Source organism: Salvia splendens, chromosome 6, assembly GCF_004379255.2.
Source record: "Salvia splendens isolate huo1 chromosome 6, SspV2, whole genome shotgun sequence".
In the NCBI taxonomy this organism is placed as follows: Eukaryota; Viridiplantae; Streptophyta; class Magnoliopsida; order Lamiales; family Lamiaceae; genus Salvia; species Salvia splendens.
Window position 1 is genome coordinate 20520500 of NC_056037.1, and position 20350 is coordinate 20540849.

Here is a 20350-nt window from a genome sequence, read left to right on the forward strand (position 1 = left end):
CCAATCCTAACAATCTCCCACTTATACTCAAAATTATGCTTTTGAGTATACTCACTGCCAAAACTCTCCCACTTATACTCTAAGCAGGTCTCGGACCATGATACATCGAACTACCATATTTTCACCTCATGTGTAAAACATGTTGCCATATAGGCATTTTGTGAACAGTTCTGCCAGGTTGATCTCTGATGATATCTTGGAAACCATAACGTGTTGCTGCGCACTTAATCCTTAATTAATTTCATACTTCATCTCTATGTGATTGCTTAGCTTTATCAGATCGTGTTTCCCTCGAGTTAGACATATGACTAGAGTAGTTATAACAAAATATAATACTCATACACATACTCGGAATCACGGTCAAAGCTATTAGGAAGTTACTGAGATTAACAACTACCTTAGTAGTTTCTGATGAAACCACACTTGTAATTTTCATGATAGAGTCTATGATATAATCACACTCCTTCATGACTCAGTTTTCAACTCCTAACGTTAACACATAGTCAAAGGATAACTCGATCATCAATCAATTATAAAATCGAGTCGATGTAACCTAAAGGACATAACATGGATGTCTGGTAAACTAGAGCATACCGTTTAGTCTTCTTCAAGTATTATAGTATATTCTTTACCCAATCCAATGTCATTGGCCATGGTTAAAAATGATATCATGCTTCTATGCCAACGGCGAAGCTAATATCTAACTTAATACACATCATAGCATATATGAGACTTCCAATTATGGAACTTGTCTCATTCTTCTTGATCTCATTCAATGTCGAAAAACACTTGACTAGAGACAAAATAATTCCGTCTAGAAAAAGAAAAACCTTTTCTTGGAATTTTTCAATGCTAAAGTGTCTAAGTATTGTGTAGATGTAGGATTCTTTATGAAAAAATACATTCTTTTTCTAGCAATCTAATGACACAGATGCTTAGAATGTAACTAGATTATCTTAAATCCATCATCCTTAAGCTGGGTAGACGACCAGTTTCCTACGCTAGATAACCCTCTTAGTTGTTTATCAACTTTTATAGATGTCATCATCGTAGAGTACCAAGAATACCAAATATAGTGCACTTTCAACTTTCTTGCCCTGTATGACATAACCATTAAGATGTTCCATGTAGATGATCTCCTCAAGACTTCTACTTAAAGAAAACTGTCTTGACAATCATAGTACATACATCCTAATTTATGTAGGCTACAATAGACAATATACAGATCGACTTAGGAAAAAATGGCAGGCGAGAATATAATTCTCTCTAGGTATAACCCTTTGCCATTATTCTAGCCTTTTGAGATCCATGCTTACACTTGCAGGTCCACTAGCTCCCACTGTCTGAAATAGTCTATGGGTAGTATCGCAAGTCTTGCAAACATTCTTGTCTATTTAAGATTGTTATTCATAATCTATCATCTTATCAAGAATGATTATCTGAATAAGTCATTGCGTCCTTGTAGTTACAGGGATTATGTTCAGGTTGATCTAAGACTGAGTCTTTAGACTCTTTTAGACCCATGAACTTGTTATGTTCGCAAAGAACGCTCCTACTACGACACGACTCTTACAATCTTAGGTACAAACGTTGATTTTCTTAGTGCATAAGTTTCTAATGGTATGACTTCTTGGTTAAGATGGAAAATATATATTCTCATTATCTTGAGAATTATCATGTTTGTTAGGCTTGTAGTTCTTCTCATAATCTTCATCAAAGAATCTAGTATTCATGTAAACAAACACATATCTTGCCGTGAAGATTATAGAACCTGTACCTTTTCTATCATTTGGGACAACCTTAATACATACCTCAGTACACAACTCCAATTACTTGGATACCTTTTCCAAAACATGTCTTGGAATAACTCCACACCTTGAGATGTGCTGGACTAAACTTACCTCTAGTCCACGACTCGTGTGTTGTAGAAGGTACTGTTAGATCCTTCAGTGCTATACCACACCAATGTCGTTTATTTCCTAAGGTAAGGAAACATGCGGACTGACACTGCAACCTTTCACGATAGGTAGCCAAAGCCTATCTAGGTTGTGAAATTCTATTTCTCTTCTACAAAGGACCGACTGAGTCACCTTCTGTGAACGTCGTTCACGACCAGTCTACTATGTAGAAAAATTAGACTTATTTGCTTCTTATACATTTAAATGTTTGAGTAAAATCTTATAAATACACAAGCAAACATCAATGCGATAAAATTAATTCTTCTCGTCTTGGGTTAAAAGTGGATTGTAGAATTTATTGTATACAAGCAATTCTATCCGTGCAACATGCTCGAAATATGCTTTTCAGTATACCAATCCTAACAATCTCCCACTTATACTCAAAATCATGCTTTCGAGTATACCCACTGCCAAAATTCTCCCACTTATACTCTAAGCAGGTCTCGGGCCATGATACATCGAACTACCGTACTTTTCACCTCATGTGTAAAACATGTTGCCATATAGGCATTTTGTGAAAAGTTCTGCTAAGTTGTTCTCTGATGATATCTTGGAAACCATAACGTCTTGCTGCGCACTTAATCCTTAATTAATTTCATACTTCATCTCTATTTGATTGCTTAGCTTTATCGGATCGTGTTTTCCTCGAGGTAGACATATGACTAGAGTAATTATAACAAAATATAATACTCATACACATACTCAGAATCACGGTCAAAGCTATTAGGAAAATACTGAGATTAACAACTACCTTAGTAGCTTCTGATGAAATCACACTTGTAATTTTCATGATAGAGTCTGTGATGTTATCACACTCCTTCATGACTCAGTTTTCAACTCCTAACGTTAACACATAGTCAAAGGATAACTCGATCATCAATCAATTATAAAATCGAGTCAATGTAACCTAAAGGACATAACATGGATGTCTGGTAAACTAGAGCATACCGTTTAGTATTCTTCAAGTACTATAGTATATTCTTTACCCAATCCAATGTCCTTGGCTATGGTTAAAATGATATCATGCTTCTATGCCAACGGCAAAGCTAATATCTAACTTAATACACATCATAGCATATATGAGACTTCCAATTATGGAACTTGTCTCATTCTTCTTGATCTCATTCAATGTCGAAAAACACTTGACTAGAGACAAAATAATTCCATCTAGAAAAAGAAAAACCTTTTCTTGGAATTTTCAATGCTAAAGTGTCTAAGTATTGTGTAGATGTAGGATTCTTTAAGAAAACATAACATTCTTTTTCTAGTAATCTAATGACACAGATGCTTAGAATGTAACTAGATTATCTTAAATCCATCATCCTTAAACTGGGTAGACGATCAGTGTCCTACGCTAGATAACCCTCTTAGTTGTTTATCAACTTTTATAGATGTCATCATCGTAGAGTACCAAGAATACCAAATATAGTGCACTTTCAACTTTCTTGCCCTGTATTACATAACCATTAAGATGTTCCATGCAGATGATCTCCTCAAGACTTCTACTTAAAGAAAACTGTCTTGACAATCATAGTACATACATCATAATTTATGTAGGCTACAATAGACAATATACAGATCGACTTAGGCAAAAATGGCAGGTGAGAATATAATTCTCTCTGGGTATAACCCTTTGCCATTATTCTAGCCTTTTGAGATCCATGCTTACACTTGCAGGTCCATTAGCTCCCACTAACGGAAATAGTCTATGGGTAGTATCGCAAGTCTTGCAAACATTCTTGTCTATTTAAGATTGTTATTCAGAATCTATCATCTTATCAAGAATGATTATCTGAATAAGTCATTGCGTCCTTGTAGTTACAGGGATTATGTTCAATTTGATCTAAGACTGAGTCTTAAGACTCTTTTAGACCCATGAACTTATTATGTTCGCAAAGAACGCTCCCACTACGACACGACTCTTACAATCTTAGGTACAAACGTTGATTTTCTTAGTGCATAAGTTTCTAATGGTATGACTTCTTGGTTAAGATGGAAAATAGATATTCTCATTATCTTAAGAATTATCATGTTTGTTAGGCTTGTAGTTCTCCTCATAATCTTCATCAAGGAATCTAGTATTCGTGTAAACAAACACATATCTTGCCGTGAAGATTATAGAACCTGTACCTTTTCTATCATTTGGGACAACCTTAAAGCATACCTCAGTACACAACTCCAATTACTTGGATACCTTTTCCAAAACATGTGTTGGAATAACGCCACACATTGAGATGTGCTGGACTAAACTTGCCTCTAGTCCACAACTCGTGTGTTGTAGAAGGTACTGGTGTTATGATAGTTTCTTTAAGGTATAACTTGTTGTTTCCAACGTATATCCCATCAATGATAAGGTGTTATTGAGTAAAACTGTTCACTTATCGAACTTGTCTTCGATAGACTTCGATATCTTCTTATATGACTATCTCATTCTTTAGAAGAATGCTTGGAGTAGTCAACTAGGATCTGACTCCCACTACTGATCTTAACTCATTTGCTCGTCTCCTATGGTGTAAACCATTGAGACTTACTAGTCTTTCTATGTTGCATAGTATTCTGAATCCTTTGAACCACCAAAGGATTCTAACTTTATAGTGCATCAACCAGACTTGACCATCAAGCTATTTAACAAATAAGTTGTTAAAATCTCGATAGTCAGTTGAGTTAGACAAAATCCGTTTGAACAATTACTAAGTACTTTCTTGGTCTTATGATTAAGTACCATAAATACTTTATCATTCATTGTTTAAGAAGTTGAACTGTGGTGTTAAACTCAATCTTTTTGCAATTATATTGTTTAGATACTATCATGTATAATTTATTTTTCTATGGTACTATGATAGATATTCGATCCACATTTCTCAATAATGCAAGCATTATCAAATGACATCGAACATCATTTAATCATTAACAAGTTTTGAAACTGAAACTGAATTCTTTCCAAACTAAACTGTACCAATAAAACAAAGTCTTATACATCAAAACAAAATAATAAAGTGAGCATAAAAAATAGCTCCCACTGCAACAACTTCCCAACTGGATCTAGATCTCTCTTTTAGAAATTGCATTGTTATCTAAGTCATTGTCCTTCTGTAGAAGAGGTCAATCCGACTCACAATGCATCTTCTCTTTTGCCTTTTCACCTAATTTTTCGTGCCTTTATAGCTTCCATTGATGACTTTTCAGCTCTTCCCTCTTTCCATTGCTAGTCTTCTGTAAGATTGAACTAAGACATAGGAAAGATGCAGCCTTGATGAATTCGTCAGCTATCATGTTATCTTTCTTCCAAAAAGTAATAAAGTGAATACAATGTTGAAGGTTTCCAACTTTTCAGTAACAACCTTCTTGTACTCACTTCCTATTACATTTGGCGATGAACTGAGTGTAGAAACCATTTGAGTAACTGAATCAGAAGATTCATCAAAACTTTCTATCTCTTTTAGATGTTCCAATAGAATCTGGACAACGTCCTCATTGGATATTCCTTTATCATCGGTATAAACCAAGACCTGTCTCACTACTTAAAAGAAAGTAGTTTGACCTTCTTCCTCAAAGAACTTATCGAGTACATGCATAAAATGCATTCTCAAACTTTCTTTGTAGAATTTTGTCGAGGAAATGGATGACATGAATTAGTGAGTACAAACGTTAAGTTTTCAGCAATGAGAATCTTATCCATTTAATATTTCCAGTCTACATAATTTTGGCCCTCGAGTTTGATTTCTTTAAGGTTCACAGACATTATTAAGAATTTGGCTGAGAAGAAATAAAACTATTTATCACATACTATGCTTAATACATAATCGCAACCGTGAAAACCAAATAAGTACGCCTCTAGGGAGGTCATACAAATTTGGATTCCAACAATTTCCTGGTCACAATACCGACGGATAGTCCAGAGACCACTAAGGTGGCATGGCCGCCAAATATTGCCTAAGCATTTACCATAAATATTTGCATCTAGGAATTTCATTTCTGTTTTGATACTCCTTCTAGGGAAGGTCGTACGCCACTAACAAAATTCCATAGCTATCTTATAAATATACTTAAACATACGAATTTGCAATTTCGTAGGATTATGGCTCCCACTAGGATGGGTCGTGATAATATTAGAAACATGCTTCCAATTTAAACAATTTACCATTAAGAAGTCTAATATTATGAACTTGCTATTTCGTAGGATTATTGCTCCCACTAAGGTGGGTCGCGATAATATTAGAAACTGCGTCATATATAGACCAATTTATGGAGACCATATACAACACACTGTTGTAATTATCGCTTAGTCATTTTAAACATGGTTTTTGCATAATTATCACATAAGTAGATGAGGCAGACAATCCACTTAAAACAGATAATCACCAAATAAACAGATAAATCCATTTAATAATATGATAATTAATCTTACTGGATAATTATTGAAATTATTTAATAAATCTAGGGAGATTTAATTAAATAATTAATTCCTTATCTTATCCAAAACATGAATTTCGGATTTGATAAATTTATCTTGGATAATAACTATCCAAATTAATTTAGGATTTATCTAGATAGAATGGAATCTATCTAAATCCTCTTAAGATTATTCTAGATTTTACAGGGATAAAATCAAATCCTAAAATTCAAGATAAAACTGACCTTGGATTATCATTATCTAAATCTTACCAGGATATTTCACGATAAAAACAAATTTCTCCAAATCCATAAGACGAAGATAAAATCCAATCATTCTAAGATTTAAACAATCTTAGATTATTTAGAATACGAAACTAGAATATATCATATCTATTAGGATTTATTCTAGATAAAATTAACTTTATCAAAATCCAATTAGATTAGGATTATCTTGTATTATCTCTATCCAAATTTATCTAGGATATTTTCTAAATAGAAATAAATCTATTTATATCCATAAAATTAGGATAAACTAGAATTAATATTAATTAATTCAACTAGTATTTAACTAGATAGAACTAAATCTATCTTAAATCCAAAAGATAATTACAATAATGGATTAACAATTATCTAAATCTTCTAAGATATATTCTAGATAGATATAAATCTATCAATATCTATAAGATAGAGATACATTTAATTATCTAAATATACTAGGATATTTTCTAAATAAAATTAATTCTATAAATATCCACAAGATAAAGATAAACATGGATTTTAATTATCCAAATCTACTAAGATATATTCTAAATAGATATAGATCTATCAATATCTACAAGATATGGATAAACATAATTAAAATTTATCTTAATCTATCTAGGATTTATCCACATAGAATTAAATCTATATAAATCCATAAGACAATAAAATTAATTATTACCAAATTTATCTAGGATTTATCTAGATATAATTAAATATATCTAAATCCATATAATAAGGATAAAATCCAAACATAATTAACTATTTATCTAGTCTATCCAGGATTTATTCACATAGAATTAAATCTATATAAATCCATAAAAAAATAAAATAAATTATTATTATCCTAATTTATCTAGGATTTATGTAGATAGAATTTAATCTATCCAAATCCATAAAATAAGGATAGAAAATTCAATTAATCCATAATTTAATTTAAAAAAATTAAATTTTAGATAATCCAATTAAATTGGTATATTCAAAACTTATTCCAAATTATATCTTGAATTATTTCCAAATTTAGTTACAAAGATTTAGGAAAACCTAACAAAATTAGGAAATTTCTCCAAAATTAGTTCCAGGGTTGAGGAAACCCTAACTAATTTGGAAATCTGAAGTCACGGGACGAAGACCCGCGTGAGTGTCACTGCTGTTACAACAGCCTGCTCTCGCCTCCGTCGTTGACCGTCTTTCGAGTCCGGGAACTGCCCCACGAAGGGCTCCCACTCGCACAGCTGCTGTCAGCCTCAGCATCGTCTCCGGCGCTGCTGCTGCGTTGTCGTTGCTGTTGCGATGTCGTCGTCTCTGCAGCTGTCGGCGCTGATATCTTGCGGTTATCCCCGCAATTCCCGAACAGACCGCCATGATTTTCGAATCGAATTGGTTGGGTATATCCCGCAATTCATGTAACAGCAAGGAAGAGGAAAACTCCAATTTCCAATTTACGTACAATTAATGTACCGATTTGATTAACATAGTTAATTGAAAACAAACATATTCACGTAATCACAATTAAAAAAAAATAATAATTACAATATGTAAATCACGTCACAAAAAAATGAACAATTCAATTAACACTATGTAATCATTAAAGATTGGGATTGGATTCCATCGACCAAATTGATATAAATTTGTTCGGCAGCCCCTCGTCGCTTCTGTTGTTCGTTGTTCTTTGTATTTGAACATATATATAACCAATAAAACACGAACCGAACAAAGAAACTCATATGTTCACGCAATACACATAACATGAAATTAATCCACATAACCAGAGCCACAAATTGGCTCTGATACCAATTGCTGGGGTTTGGAGCCCCTTGCACAACGGAAGTTATGCATTCACAAATAAATCATAATTACAGATCTATTTGACCGATTATGAGATCAATTAACTACATGTTAAACACAGAATTGTATCCAAGAACGCACATAATTCATGTAAAAGGAATTAAAACCTAAAACTTGAATTCCTACGGTTTAGAATTACCGATTTGATTCTCCAAAGAATCGTCGATTGATTGCGCCTTCTCCACGTGATGTTCTTCGTACTCAACCACGAACCTTCTAATCTGTATCCCGAACTCAAATAATGACCTTTGGGTGGCCAAAGCTTGTCAGAATCGAAAAGGGCTTGATTAGAAAGAAGACAGAACTTCAGTTCTTCGCAGAACTGAGAAAAATCGTTCACTGCCAATGAGGAGCACGAAATTTTAATGTTAATTCATCTTAAATCTCCTTTATAATCTCCTTTTATATAGAGTTGTGATGGGCCAGATTAGGGATCCATGGAGGTTGGACTTGGGCCAAACCTGTTGGACTTTTACTAATTAAATTGAGCCCCAATTTAATACAAGTCCAATAGAATATTATTATCATCCACTATAGTATAATAATATTGACTGCCCGTCCAATCCCAAATTACGAGTAATCCGGGCTTTACCTCTTTAATTTATTACCCGTGTTTAAGATATAAATATTCATTAATTAATTTAAGTTTGCTATTCGACTTTAATTAATTAATATCTTTTTCCAAGAGTTGTCTAGTTCAATATCTTTATTTATTATTCTGGAATAAATTCCAACCGGCCGGGTTTCTGAATAATAAAACATTTTTCGAACACCTCTTGAGGATATTATCAAACTCGACTCACCCAGCACACGATTCATTGCAATAACAATACTAGCACCTCTAGACATTGATCACCACTACCCAAGATACTAGGATTCTTGGATTGCGAAAAATCCGCACCATTTGATAAATCAAAGTAGTGCATAATCAATATCGTATGCTCAATGTTATGTCAACAATGATTAAGAAATAACAATCACCGAGACCTCGTCTTTCAGTAAATAACAAGAAAGACTTATCTCAACTGTTAGATCCTTCAATGCTATACCACACCAGTGTCGTTTATTTCCTAAGGTAAGGAAACATGCGGACTGACACTGCAACCTTTCACGATAGGTAGCCAAAGCCTATCTAGGTTGTGAAATTCTATTTCTCTTCTACAAAGGACCGACTGAGTCACCTTCTGTGAACGTCGTTCACGATCAGTCTACTATGTAGAAGAATTAGACTTATTTGCTTCTTATACGTTTAAAGGGTTTAGGACAATCTGGCTTCCAATGCCCATTCTCTCCGCACTTGAAACACTTCCCCGTGGGCTTCTTGTTTTCCCTCCTCTTCTTCTTCTTCTTCTTCTTCTTCTTCTTCTTCTTCTTCTTCTTCTTCTTCTTCTTCTTTCCCTTAGCTATCTTGGTCAGTCCTGAGTTCGGTGCCTGCCTTTTTCCTGTGCTAGGCTTGGAGCCAGAGGAACGAGGCGCCGAAGTCATCATGGACGCCTTAGCCTGGATCATAAGATCCTCCGCCAACTGAAGTTCAGTCAACAGTTCCGCCAAGGTGTAGTTCCTTTTGTTCATCTCGAAGTTGAGCTTGAACTGCTGGAAGCTAGGGAGAAGACTTTGAAGGAAATGGTCACTTGGGACTCGGGATCGATCGTCCCTCCCAAGACCTCAATCTAGTTGAGGTGACTCATCATCTCGAGGACATGGTCCCTCATAGACGAGCCCTCTTTCATAGTCTTCGACATGATACTCTGAAAGGCTTGAGACTTAGCCGTTCGATTCTGAGTACCAAAAAGATTCTTGAGATTCTGCATAATCTCGGCGGCAGTATCCATGTCAGAATGCTGATGCTTGAGTACTGATGACATAGATGCCAACATGTAGCACTTAGCCATCTCATTAGCCTTATGCCACCGTCTGTGTGCATCTCTGACTCCTGCCGCATCGTTAGCTGGTGGCACTGGAGGTCGCGGGGTTGTGAGTACAAAGCTGTACTCTTCAGCTGTAAGAACGATGTCCAAATTTTGTTTCCATTCTATGTAATTTTGGCCCTCGAGTTTAATTTCTTAATTGCAGATAGAGGATTGAATGACATCTTGACGATTTGATTTGCACTGCAAAACAGAGTATTTGCTATTTGTCATAATCTTATGTAAGATGTTTGATTAGATTAACCATAAAACTTTTCAAAATCTTACAATTGTAAAATAAAAATTTTGTACCCTCCAGGGGACGTTAATACGCATTAAAATCTTACATTTTTACTGGTCACAACACCGACGAATAGTCCAGAGACCACAGAGTGGCATGGCCACCTAATGTTGCCTAAGCAAGACCACCTCTTTAGCATTACAGAGTCTCATTTCTACAACACATTCCCCTAACAATGCTTATGTGCTGTTAACAAGATCAAGCTATCATCTAGGAATCAAAATAATATTATTTATTTCTATAGATATAGAAATTAATAAAAATATTCCTAAAATCTAGATTAATATTAGGAAATTATTAAATTATTCTCATCAATATCATCTAGGAATAAAATAATATTATTTATTTCCATAGATATAGATAATAATAAAATATTCCTAAAATCTAGGTAAATCTTCCCAAAAGATTTTATTTCAATTAAATAATAATATTTTAATGATATCTTTTAATAAAATAATTAAATAATCATTAAAATAATCCTTCATCGTTATTTCATCGCACGAGGTTCGCACGAACGATGAACGACGAAAATCCGACGAATTCGTCGTCGGATCACGACGCATGAAGCGTCTCGGCCGTGGCACGCAGGTGGCGCGCCATTGTCTCGGCCGCCTGGCTCGTCGGGTTTCGCATCCTCTCGGCCAGGAGCGCGCACGTCGGTGCCGCTCCTCTCGGCCAGGTGCGCCCCGCCCATCTCGGCGCGTTGATCTGTCGGGTGTCGACGCTTCTCGGCCAGGCGCGCACGCGGCGACGCGCGCCTCTCGGCCAGTGTCTCGACTCCCGTTTCGGCCATCCGAGCCGTCGGGGTGGCGCGAGCTCTTGGCCAGCGGCGCGCACGGTGGCACGCCCGCTCTCGGCCAGTTCCGACCACCCTTCCTTCCGCCTAGCGTTCCATCTTTCGGCGCCTGGTGTCTTGGTGGTTCTCGGATGAACCACCACTCCGTGCTAGCCTTCACGTCGGCCTTGGTGCGGGGGCCGCCTCAGGGTTGCGGTCTCGGTCGGCGTCGCGCTCGAGCCACGCTTGACTGCGCGTCGCCCCGTGATCGTGATCCCTCGACTCCCACTCAATCGACAACCCTATTTCACGATCGCGCATGGTGCAATCCGTCTCGGCGTGAGCGCCGACGGATCGCACGTCTCGTACGGTCGAGTAATTCAAGTTTTTTGATTCGATAGTTCTTGAGTTCATCATGCATAATAAATTAAACAAAACACCAAGAACATGCTTCGCAATCAAAAAATACATGCATACATGAATTTCGCGAAATTTAAATCCAAATAATCAGAGCCAAAAACCTGGCTCTGATACCAATTGAAGGGGTTCGCTGCGGAAGCGTGAGTAAAAACCGATCATATACTTTGATCTATTTAGCAGATTATTTAGAAAAATTCTATTCGCGTAATTATCACATGTATCATGCTCATAACTTGAATTAAAACATGCTTTAGCATATAAAATCCCTAAAACATGCTTACTACGGAATTAGCCAATTTACCTCGTTGATTCAATCAAGAATCGATGATGGCTTGCTCCGTCTCCACGTGAAGATCTTCAATACTCGACCTCTGATCTTCTGACTGGTGTCCCGGACTGTATACTGATATTTGTGTGGGCAAATCTCACCAGAATACTAGGACTCGAATAATGATGACAGAACTCGGCTCACGGAGGAGGCAAAATTTTAAACTCTCTCTTTCTCTGAGGGGGATGAAAATTCTAGCAATAATAATTATTGTTATTGTCGTTGTTGTATAGTTCTGTCTCCTTTATTCTCCTATTTATATTAAGTCATATATTGGGCTTAGTCAGGGATCTAAGGAAGAATTTGGATCAGGCCTCACCCAATTAGCTTTTTACTTATTAAATTGAACCCACAATTTAATATAAGCTTATATTGGAATATTACAAGCAGTCACTACAGAAGTAATATTGCACTGCCTCTCCAAATTCGAAATTACGAGTATTTCGAGTTTCCTTTTTAAGTAAGTAATTTATTTCCCGTGCTTAAGATGGAAACATCCATTAATTAATTAATGTCTGCTATGGACTTAATTAATTAACATACTTTAATCTCCAAGAGTGGACTCAACAAGAAACTCTTATTTATTATTCATAGAGTAATTAAACTCCAACTAGCTAGGTTCCGAATAATAAACCTTGTTTCGAGCTCCTCTCGTGGATGTTATGAAACGAGACTCTCCTCGCGCACGATTCAACGTAATAGCAATCCTAGCATCGCTAGATAACGATCACCACTACCCAATATACCTGGATCGTTGGGTGACGAAAAACCCGCACCTTTGGTAAGTCAAAGTAGTAGATACTCAATATCGTATGCTCAATGCTAACGTACATTGATTAAGAAATTAATTATCAAGACCTCGTCTTTCAATAGATAGCATAAAGACATGTCTTGCTGTTAGATCCATTAAATGCTATACCACACCAATGCCATCTTATTTCAATAAGGCTTAGAAATAATCGGACTGACATTGCAACCTTTCACGATAGGTAGTCTAGGCCTATCTGGGTTGTGAAATTCTGTTTTTTCTTTGTTCAGAACTGACCTTTATGGTCTTAGGCATGCATCTAAATCAGAGTATGTGTTTTAGCGAGATTGTCAAATGTTTGGAATTTGACATGTGCCCTTAAGCGTGTTGTAAGCACAAGGAAGTTGAAAGTGCATTGAATATGGTATTATTGGTACTCTACGATGATGAAATCTATAAAAGTTGCAAACAACTAAGATTGGCATCTAGCGTAGGAAACTGGTTATCTACCCAGTTTATGATAAAGGATTTAAGAGAAACTAATTACATTCTAAGCATCTAATTCTTTAAGATTGCTAGAAAGAATGTTGAGATTCTCTTTGGTATCCTATATCTATACATAGCTTGGAACATTTTAGCATTGGAAATTCCATAAAAAGGTTGTTACCATTCAAGATGGAATTGTCTTGTCTCTAGTCAAGTGTCGTTTGACACTTAGTGAGAACAAGAATTATGAGACTAGTTCTGCAGATAGATGTCTCGTGTATGCTATGATGTGTACTAAGTTTGATATTACTTGTGCTTTTGCATAGCAAGTATATATCATTTTAACCATGGCAAAGGACTTTGATTGAGGTAATGGATATACCATAGTACTTGAGAAAGACTAATCGTTATATTCTAGTTTACCAGTCATTCATGTAATGTCCTTGGGGTTACACTGACTAAGTCTCATGACTAATCAGTGATCGAGTAAGTCATCCTCATTATATGTGTTTACATTAGGAGTATACTCCTAGTAGCTTTGATCGTAAGTTTGAGTATGCCTATGAGTAATTTTACTCTAGTAAAGGCTAACTCAAGGGACAAACAAGATCATAAGCTAAGAATTCACATAGAGAGATGAAATTAATTAAAGATCTAGTACGCAGCAAAGACATAGTAGTGGAAAAGATATCATCAGAGAACAACCAAGCAGATTTTTCACAGAAAATGCCTTTGTGGCAACAAGTTTCAAACATGATGTGAAATGAATGGTAGTTCGATATATCAACCTCCAAGATCTACTTTGTGTATAAGTGGGAGAGTTTTTGGGCAGCGGGTATACTCGAAAGCATGTTTTGAGTATAAGTGGGAGATTGTTAGGTTTAGTATACTGCAAAGCATGTTTCGAGCGAGTTCGCACGAATAGAATCGAGTTCGCACGAATAGAATCTTCCTTGTGTACGGAAAAACTCTACAATCCACTTTTGACCCGATTCAGTATCATTCGAGCAGTTTGCACGAATAGAATCAATATATTATTACATTATGTTTGCTTGTGCGTTTATAAGATGTTTTATAAACATTTAAATGCATAAGAAGTAAACAAAGCCTAAGTCTTTGAAGTGAATCTCCAAAATTAGCCCAAGACTTGTTCTTGTAAAAAAACAACACAATTGAAATTACAACAAACTAAAAACACTACAACAAAAACATAAAAACGCATTACATTGAAACTAAATAAAATTTTACACTAAAAAGATAGGTGTTCCATCCCACAAAATGTTAGAACAAAAATAGAATGGAAGAGGGGGATCAAAATGGAAGAAGTTGAGGAGTGAACAAATGATCTATTGAAGACCGAAGGACCTCCACCAAAAAGATGATGGCAACCCTTGGCAACTTTCATCCAAGTAACCATTTATATCGACTCACTCGCTAGCTATAAGTGGGAGAGTTTTTGGGCAGCGGGTATACTCGAAAGCATGTTTTGAGTATAAGTGGGAGATTGTTAGGTTTAGTATACTGCAAAGCATGTTTCGAGCGAGTTCGCACGAATAGAATCGAGTTCGCACGAATAGAATCTTCCTTGTGTACGGAAAAACTCTACAATCCACTTTTGACCCGATTCAGTATCATTCGAGTAGTTTGCACGAATAGAATCAATATATTATTACATTATGTTTGCTTGTGCGTTTATAAGATGTTTTATAAACATTTAAATGCATAAGAAGTAAACAAAGCCTAAGTCTTTGAAGTGAATCTCCAAAATTAGCCCAAGACTTGTTCTTGTAAAAAAACAACACAATTGAAATTACAACAAACTAAAAACACTACAACAAAAACATAAAAACGCATTACATTGAAACTAAATAAAATTTTACACTAAAAAGATAGGTGTTCCATCCCACAAAAAGTTAGAACAAAAATAGAATAGACGAGGGGGATCAAAATGGAAGAAGTTGAGGAGTGAACAAATGATCTCTTGAAGACCGAAGGACCTCCACCAAAAAGATGATGGCAACCCTTGGCAACTTTCATCCAAGTAACCATTTATATCGACTCACTCGCTAGCTATACGGCACTAGGGTATACTTTCGTTCAAGCTCCGCCACTAGAGGTATACTCTTTCGAGCTCCGCCCCTAAGGTATACTCTCACTCAAGCTCCGCCACTAGCTACATGGTGCTAGTTGTGAAAATTTACCAAGTGGCTAACCCCGGGCTAACCACAAAGTGACCATAGCCCGGCCATGGATTTTTCCAAACATTCATCTCACCCAACATGGGGAGGGACTCTCACAAAGGAGACACTCTTTTTCTAAACTCAATCTATTCTTAATCTATTACAAATGATACAAAAGACCCTATTTATAGATGTGGGAGGTTAGGAGATGAAAGGTCACTCAAATTAGGGTTAGAATATGAAAAGGCACTTAAAATAATTCAAAATCCCGCCTTTTGAATTCTTCCCGGACGCACATCGCCCGGTCGGGTGTTTTCATACATGAAAACACCCACCCGGGTGAACTCTCTGGAGCCTCCTTTGCTTGACTGCGTGACTTTTGTAAAATGACCATAACGTTCTCATCCGAGCTCCGATTGAGTCGTGCAAGATACTCACGCGAAGCTCTTTCGATGATGAAGACAATGGCAGTCTTTAAAAAGAATTTGGACATCATATAGATAGGCAAATCGTCGCTCGAATCTGACCCCAATTGCGGATTGGCTCATTGTCCCCTCTTTCACATCACTTTCCATGGTTTAGCACTACCCGGTTTCGCACTACCCGGTTTCGCATCAGTCTTTTGCTTAGTAGAGTGGTCGTGGGCTGCGCTCACTTTAAGGTACTACAGTCGGTTCTAAGCAATGCTTTGCAAAAGAAAAGAAGAATTTCACAACCTAGATAGGCTTTGACTACCTATCGTGAAAGGTTGCAATGTAAGTCCGATTATTTCTAAGCCTTATTGAAATAAGATGACTTTGGTGTGGTATAGCACTGAATGGATCTAACAACAAGACGAGTGCTTATGCTATCTACTGAAAGACGAGGTCTTGATAATTAATTTATTAATCTACATACGTTAGCATTGAGCATGCGACATTGAGTATCTACTACTTTGACTTACCAAAGGTGCGGGTTTTTCGTCACCCAACGATCCAGGTATATCGGGTAGTGGTGATCATTATCTAGCGGTGCTAGGATTGCTATTATGTTGAATCGTGCGCGAGGTGAGTCTCGTTTGATAATATCCTCAAGAGGAGCTTGAACAAGGTTTTATTATTCGGAAACTGGCCAGTTGGAGTTTTATTACTCTATGAATAATAAATAAGTGTTTCTTGCTAAATCTACTCTTGGAATTAATAAGATGTTAATTAATTAAGTCCATAGCAGACTTTAATTAATTAATGGACATTTATATCTTAAGCGTGAGAAATAAATAATAAACAAAATGGAAACACAGAATACTTATAATTTCGGATTTGGATGGGGAGTTCAATATTACTTCTGTAGTGCCGCTCGTAATATTCCAATATAAGCTTGTATTAAATTGTGAGTTCAATTTAATTAGTAAAAAGCTAATTGGGGGAGCCTATATCCAAAACCTTCCATAGATCCCTGACTGGACTCAATATGAACTATTATAAATAGGAGAATAAAAGAGACAGAAAACACAATTTTTTATGAGGAAAATTTCGTCCCTCTCTATAGTGTAGGGGACGAAAATTTCTCTCAGCTCCTCCTCCGTGAGAAAGTTCTGTCTTCTTTATTCGAGTCCTAGTGTTTCGATATGATCAGCCCACCCTGATGTCGGAATACAGTTCGGGACACCAGTCAGAAGATCTGTTGTCTAGTATTGAAGATCATCGTGGAGAAGGCGCGAGCAATCGACGATTCTTTGGAGAATCAAATCGGTAACTCTAAATCGTAGAATTCATGATTTAGAATTTATATTCTTTAAGCATGAATTATTTGCGTTCTAGCATGCAATTTTGTGTTAACATGTGAATTGATTAATCTCATAATCTGTCAAATAGATCCTACGTCTGATTTATTTATTTTGTACAAGTCTTCCGCTGTGCAAGGGGCACCAAAACCCTAACAATGGGTGCTGAGGAGTGCACATTGATATCTATAATGTAATTTGTTTGAATCGTTTTTTTTAATTGTACTATGTTAATTTTTTTTATTTAATGAAATTATTATTGCACTTTCTCCGTCTGTATTCGTGTCGAATTTTTAATTCCGTATTTGTGAATTTGTGAATTTGTTTTATTGGTTAGGGCGTCGGCTAGTCCTAGTGCTACGCTATTATTGTGTTTTGGTTAGTCCTAGTGATGTGGCAGTGCTATGGTTAGTCTTAGTGACGTGCATGAGATGTTTTTGGTTAGTGCTAGTACTAGGCTATTGGTTAGTCCATGCTATTGTGGATGGTCTAAGATGATCAATTGCTTTTGTGTACAATGTTTCCGCGTATACATTTAGATAGGATTTTGGCATGATATATTACAGTATTACTTGTGAGCGTTTGGTATGATATGTTGGCATTTTGTTTACTATCTCTTGTTGGGTTCTTTTTCTAGCAAAAGGAGAGTTGTTTGAGTTTGATATATGCATATATTTTATGAGAAAGATTTACCAAAAGAGTACAATATTGAAAATTATAATTTAAATTATACTTCCTCCGCTCTATGTAGCTGAGTCGTCAAAGGCGAACCTGCATGTAACGAGTGAGGGGCTTTATCCCCTAATGAATCCAATTTTTAAATTTTTTTTATTATAAAATTATAAAATTTATTCATATTTTGAACATATTAGTATATAAAAGCCCCTAATAATAATTTAAATTACATAAATTTTTATTTTAAATAAAATTTAGAAAATTTAGCCCCTACTAATTTTCATTTCTGCGTCCGCCCATGTGAGTCGTATTCCTTTTTGGGTTATCTAACTGTTATTGAGTCATTTCCTCTTTTGGCAAAAAGTATTTTTCTCTCTCTTACTTTATTCTCTATTCATATCACTATCTTTTTTACTTTCTGTTTTATTCTCCTTTTACTTAACTAATATAAAACAATTTTTCTTAAATCTTGTGCGGAAAAGAAATGTCTCTACTATAGAGGGACGAAGAAAGTAACTTTTAATTGACTCCCAAACGGTTTTATGACCTTTTAAATGTAAAAATTTATCATGATCTTTGTATTTTTCGCAATTGTCTTATACGATTAAAATTCCTATGAAATCTAGTACTCTCTTTCCACTCAAGATATCTACTTTCTTAAGTGACACGGAGATGTTAGGAGTAGTTGTTATGTGAAATAAATAGAGAGAAAAAAGTAATTTAATATTTTTCCAAATATAAAAAAGCAAAAATCTTGAGTAAGACAAACTAAAAAGGAGATCGAAATCTTAAATGAGACGGATGGAGTATTATTTAAATTATAAATTTTGGCTGACTTACAAAATAAATTAGTACTCCATCCATCTCACTCAAGATGTGTATCTTTCATTTTAGTTTGTCTCACTCCAAATATCCACATTCTATATCTGGAAATAAATTCATCTCTAATTTCTTCTCATTAATATAGTATTCAACCACCTTTTTCTTTTTATTTAATCCACCTAAAAACTCCTCCTAAAATCTCGTGGCACTCAAGAATGTGGACATCTTGAGTAGATGGAGGGAGGATAAATTATGAGAGTTATTTCTAGATGATTATTTTGTATGTAGTGATAATGACAAAGAGTACAAAAGTTACAAATTTCTTTTGATTTTAATCATATTAGAAATTGCTAAATGTACGAGATTTTAATTTTAATTCAATATATATTTAAATCAATATATTTCTTAAAAATATTTTTAAATAACAATTTTTATTGATCTTAAAAATATGGGCAAGCCAAACTCAAATTTGGATTTTATTTCTTACTTGGGCCAAATGAGACGATTACTCTCTCAGGCTGGCCGGGACACATTAGCTAATCTTGACCGCTATTTAATCATAAAACAGTTGCCCGACCTGATCGAAAATTATAACAGTTGATCACAAACTTAAGCATTTTCATGATATTGCATTTAGACTAGGTCACTGGCGGTCAGCGGAGGTCCTTCACTAGGGCTCCCGTCATGCACATTAGTTTTATAGTCCCTTGCTTGATCATTTGGTTTCTTTGGATGGAGAGGAACGGGCGTAAGCATCGTGATCGCCCTTTTCATCACTCTCATGTTATTTGGCAGGTTACTCATCATCACACCTTTGTGCTGGCTGGGAGGCTCACCCCGATTCACTGGAGGGGATGCTCACCGTCGGTTGATTTCATGCCTTCGTCTCCCAGACAGCGTGTTCTGCATTCACTTATGGTACTTTGACATCCCCTGATGCCCTTTGGGTGAAGCTGAACACTGATGGAGCCTTCTCTACATCGACACTGGAGGCGGGAGGTGGAGGTTTGGTTCGTGGCTCTGATGGAGGACTACTGAGGGCCTTCTGTTCTCTGGTTGCTGCATCTTCAAGTTTTAAGGCGGAGCTTATGGCTCTTATTCGAGGCTTAGAGAAGGCAATGGAGTTCTCTACACACATCTGGATAGAGCTGGACTGGACTCAGCGGCTCTGGTTATTCTACTGTCATCTAGACGGCTTGGTTCTGCGGATCTTACTTCGATTCGGAGTATGACTTCTTAGCGGCAGGTTCGATTCTGACACATCTACAGAGAGGGAAACCGTGTTGCCGACTTCCTTGGAGGGAGGGGCCCAGACCCCTGCCCTGTCCTTCTACGACTCAGCCTATGCGCCTCACTACTTGAAGGTGCTTGTTAGGATGGACCATCTGGGATATCCTAACTTCCGCTTCTGACGCAGAAATGTGGATTGATTTTATGTTTATGTTAGTTTTTGGTATTTTGTATTTCTACCTTCCATTTGTCTATTT